The sequence below is a fragment of the Sorex fumeus genome, unplaced genomic scaffold, assembly GCF_029834395.1.
Source record: "Sorex fumeus unplaced genomic scaffold, SorFum_2.1 ptg000095l, whole genome shotgun sequence".
NCBI lineage: Eukaryota > Metazoa > Chordata > Mammalia > Eulipotyphla > Soricidae > Sorex > Sorex fumeus.
The window spans coordinates 12,007,371-12,012,543 of record NW_026606152.1 but is presented as its reverse complement, the minus strand read 5'-3'; the positions used below and the strand labels follow the sequence as shown (position 1 = coordinate 12,012,543).

The 5,173-nt window shown below is 45.6% G+C and overlaps 1 pseudogene; it reads left to right on the top strand.

Moving 5' to 3' along the window:
• The first annotated feature begins 609 nt into the window (after positions 1–609).
• On the top strand, positions 610–4,124 carry LOC130040718 (uncharacterized protein C2orf78-like; annotated as a pseudogene).
• The last annotated feature ends 1,049 nt before the right edge of the window (positions 4,125–5,173 follow it).

The window sequence follows — 5,173 nt, the reverse complement described above, 5'->3', positions numbered from 1 at the left end:
TTCTTTCTTCTCCAATAAAATGTTAGTCATTCTCATAGGACTTCCTAGTTGTAAAATGCTTCCATTCTAGGCAACAATGTAAATTTCAACAGGAGAGCAAGCTACAGGAAGAGCTAGGACAAGGAGTAACTAGCTATTAGCAAACAATCCGTGTACCAACATCACCAGAGACTTCTATAGCTCTGTATTCACTTTGGGGCACAGTGCCCAATACACAAAGTGTCAAAATGTTCCAGCCTTTCCACCACCCAAAATTGTTTGGACTTTTGGTAACTTATTTGACTGTTGGTATTAGAAGCTTGTCTATACTTGAAACTTTAAGTGAATTTTGCTCTTCTCAAAGGTTGTCAAAGGGGGCTACAGTTATAGCACAGCAGGTAGGGAGTGTGCCTTGCATGCAGCCAACCCAGGTTCCATTCCCAGCATCCCATATGATCCCCACTGAGCACTGCCAGGTGTAATACCTGAGTGCATGAACCAAGAGTATCCCCTGTGAATAGCTGGGTGTGACCCAAAAAGAACAAAAAAAGTTGTCGGAGATTATCAGTCTCACAGAATTTTTTCATGACCCTCTTTTTCCTTACAGAAAATATTCAAACTCCATCTGGATTGGGAACTGCACATTCTCTGCAGCTTACCGTTCCCATGGTGAGCAATGCAGCTTCCCTAACAGGAAGTGTCTGCAACTACTCCAGCATATCTACTCCAGCTGGTAGATCTGCTTGGCCCCTGCCCTCAGATTCTGGCATCTCTTTCCAACCACTCATGGGTAGTGCCTATCTTGAGCAATATTTGAGCACAACAATGCTGTCTGGTGTGTCTGGCCAGAGCCAGCTATCCACTTGGTCTGCTTCCTACCCAAGTCTTTCGGAGTGGGATATTGCAGGAAGTACTGAAAAGAAGCCTTACCTGGGAGACTTTACTGTGACTATCCTTGACCAAGACACCACTGTCTCGTCCATGTCTATGGCAGCTCGCTGTGAGAAAACCTTAGACACCAACCACATGGTGTCTCTGTACCCATCACTCTCTACCAGACTTGTTGAAAGTACACCATCTCAGGTTCCAAATCAGAGTTACAGCCTGTCGCTTTCCTACCAGGAAGGAAGCCAGGTGATTAACTATCATCAGGGCACTCCGGGATCTCTCGTTTCTGGAGAACCTGGTCCCTGCCTACAATCCAATGACTCTGTGACATTCAAAGGAGGTAGGGGCTCTGCCCTCCAAGCTTACAGCAATGCATCCCCAGAAATGGTTATGGTTCTAAAGGAGGTCCAGCTCCCAAAGAACCGACCACCAGCCACGACCTCTGGAGTCTATTACTCTGTGTCAGCTCCACCTATCACGGAATCCTGTTATCAAGGTGAGTAAAACTGAAAGAAGGGAGTTCTGGGATTCAAAACTTGGGGTCCAGTCTGCAAGTGAGAAACTGTCCATTGACAGGTGGCATTTAAGTTTAATACACTGAGATTTTTAAATGTATGAAACCTGAAGTTAAATAAACTCAGTTGACATTTAGACTCCCCTCACTCATTTTAAAGCACCTTATTTTCACACTCGATATCAGAGCTTCTCATGCAGATTGGAAGGTATGCTAGTATAAAGACCACCTAGGTTTCCTAGAAGAAAACTTCAGTAGCATAACAAGGAATGTCACATTTTCATAGTTGCTCAGTCCGCAAGGATGACCACAGTAACAATAAGCTCCGTTTCTAACATTATTGTTTTTGTAATTCCTGAAGACATTTGAAATCTCTTATTGTGATGAAAACACATTAAATTTCCCTTACTTTAATGTACAAGATTCTGAATACACAATATACTCAGAGATCCTGTCCAAAGTTATCAAACCTAGAATCTGTACTTAAGCACACAATTAATGAGGAGGTGGTGCTTCATTCCTTCTTTTATACCACGATACGAATTTCTGGGTATTTTTTTTGAGGAAAGTGAAGAATTTGATGATATTATGCTAAGTTATTTATAGCATTTAGTACTTTTCAAATCTCCAGTTGAAAAACAAGCTTTAGTTTGGGGGAGGCAGAATGTGGGACACAGACCGCAGTGCTCAGGGCTTGCACCTCGCTGTGTGCTCAGGATCACATACGAAGGTGCTTAGGTGCTCATACGTGATGCTGGGGATCAAACTAAGGTCAGCTGTGTGCAGGGCAAGTGCTTTACCAACAGCGCTAGTCCTCTGTTCCAAGTCTCTTATTTGTAAGTACGGTTTAGACAGAAAATCTTTCAAATGCAAAGAAAACAGCGGCACCACATGACCAACAATAAGAAATACAGCAGTTACCTCCAATCTTCTAGCTCAGGGCCCTGTACATGATCCTCATAAGAGCCAGTAACAATGCCTGGCCCATTGCCAGAAGGTGCCCAATTGTGACACCACGGGTTGTCTGGAGGGAGTATCTCGTTTAAGGGGGACTGATTTCTTCCTTGGTTCCTTTGTAGTGATAAATTCCCCGGGGATCGAAACTCCCCTGGCATTGCAATATTCTGATCAGATATTTTGTCTGACACCAACATCAGAATTACCCATGCCTTGCAGCAGCAGGATTCAAACACTTGAGAGTAAGCCACCACCAGAGCTCCTGGATGTTCCCATAATAGATTCAGCACAAAGGAACCTGGCACTGCCCCCAGCTCCAACTCAGGAAATAACAGATAAGAATTGGGATGAGATGAACATTGGGCTTTCAAAGTCTCTGGATACCTACCAGATTCCAAGAGAAAACCAAGATCCTCTAATGTGCCCTTTAGAATTCCCTGATATCCACCAGCTCCTGGCCTGCATAGATCCTCTCAGCCAAGAGCAACAGCCTGGTAAAATCCGGTGGCACTAAGGGAACCTCCCACCCAACACGGATGAACAAAAACCGGGCCTCTGAGCCTCTGGAGGGAGAACCCAAGGCCAAAATCCATTCCAAAGACTCAGAACTCCTGCTGGGGGGAGCAGGAATTGTTTGTAATGCTGCAGCCAGTGATAGGTGTCCTGTCACCAAGGCCAAACGTAACAGCAAACCTCAGAAAGCTGCGTCCAGCAGGAGCAGCAGGACCAAGAGCCATGGGCAGGAGAAGACAAAAATGGCCAGAGAAACCTCCAAGAAAGCTGATGACAACAAGCAGACAGGGAACAAGGTGAAGGCAGAAGAGAAGTCAATCATTGCCAGGATGAAACGCAAGTTCAGTCAACCTGAGCTTTGCCAAAAGGCCTTTAAAAAGTCCCACAGCAACCAGGGCATGCACATGCTGGAGTCTGCGCAAAAGTTTGAGGCACTGGAGAAGAAGAGGGGTCCAAAGCCTGGACCCTCCTCCTCTAGTGTCCTGGGTGGTTCAAAGAAGCCCAAAGACGTCCAGCCCTCCTCAGCTGTCAAACCACAGCCAGGTGTTACACGGCATGAAAAAGGTCTTGAGAAAACTCAGGTCAAAGGTCAGAAACCAAGCAGCAGTGCTGAAGAACCCTCGGCTCCATCCCAGTCTGAGCTGCCACCTCCTGGGAAGGTCAAATTGATACCTTTGCCTTTTCTTACCATGGATAAGCCACAAGCTCGACGTGTTCCTCGGAAACCACAGTCTCTGTCTTCACATCGTCCTGCTGCAGCTTACCCTGCCAGGCCTGGCTCTTGCAACTCAGCTCAGACAACTGCCCCCAATTCATCCCGGCCAGCGACTGTATCTTGCTCACGTCCTGCCAGACCAGCTCAGCCCATTTCGACCAACCCATCTCGATCAGCTTTGCTGTGCTCTACTAGCCGGCCTAATTCTCAGCCTGCAACTTCTAGGCCTGCTCCCTAGAAGACAACAGCTAGCACTTCTCTCCAGTGGGGCCCTCTTCCTGTCTCTGGGACCAAGAGCCAGGCTCCACCCAAATGTCAGAGTCAGTTTTTACTCCAAGACTTCCGTTTCCATCCAGTTCCATGGAGAAAGCCCAATGTTCCCGAGCCAGTCATATCAAAGTCCATCACAAAGGAGCAGAGACCAGAGTGTGAGGCTATGAAGAGGAAGGCTCAGCAGGAGCGTGAGAACACTGCCAAACACACCTCTTTGGGGAAAGTGCAGTTTTTTAGCCAGAGAAAAAAGATATGGACATCTCTAAATTCTATGGCTCTAAGTAGCTGGAATGGTTGATGCCACTTTATTACCAGATGGTTGCCTTAGACAAACACTTGAAATGCCATACACATTTCATTTATTCTGATATATTTGTTTTAGAAATAAATAGATCCGTATAACTTAATAGATTAGTAATAAAATTCTGAATGTTGAGAGGCTTTCCACTGTGTTGGTTATTTGGCGGGGATGAGCATTCATGAGAAAGAAAAAGAAGTTAGAGGCGGGACAAAAGTGGAAACAGACAAGAATCTACGAAAGAGAAACTTGGCTCAGGGTAAAGCCCTTAAGAGGAGAAATTTTATGGTCTGGATGAAGAGTTGCAGGGGTAGGGGTTGGGGGGTGAGGGGTTTGGGCGGACAGGCAGATAAATTGTATACCTGCTAGGGCATTTGCAGGAGGCTGAAACAATATTCATCCCTGGAATCCTCTGTGGTCCCACGAGTTTCACTAGATGTTATCCTTGAGCAGAGCCAGGAGTAAGCCCTGAGCACAGGCAAGCATGCCTCCTTCACCAATCTCCTACCATAAAGAATGGGAGAAATGGTACAGTGAGGGGGTTTGGTTCAATATAAAATAATGGAATAGGCTGAAGTTGGAGGACTGGTAAAACAAGATGACCTGATGAAAAGTAAAAATAGTTTCACAGAGGCTGTCTTTATGTTTCATGATGTCCATTGTTAAAAAAAGAGATTTATAACTCCAAAAGGTGTGGGTGGTCTATCTATAAATAATCAAGGTGTGGGATACGAACACATAGACCGGGGAGAGAACCTACAGATGAACAGTCAATGGCCCTCTGATTTATTCAGGGGTTACTGTAAACCGGGACCAAGCAAAGAGAACAATTGTAGTGAGAAGCCCGATCATCAGCCTTGGAACATGTAAAGATCAATCGCTACGCACTCTTGCCCGTGTTTCAGCCACCCTAGATACACCATTTCAGTTCTTCTTCCCAACAATACTCAGAGCCAGTATAAGTGGGTCACTAGGCCAGAGCGTTTCAACAATGAGGTCTATATGACTAAGTTCTTTGGATTTGCAAACTCCCCAA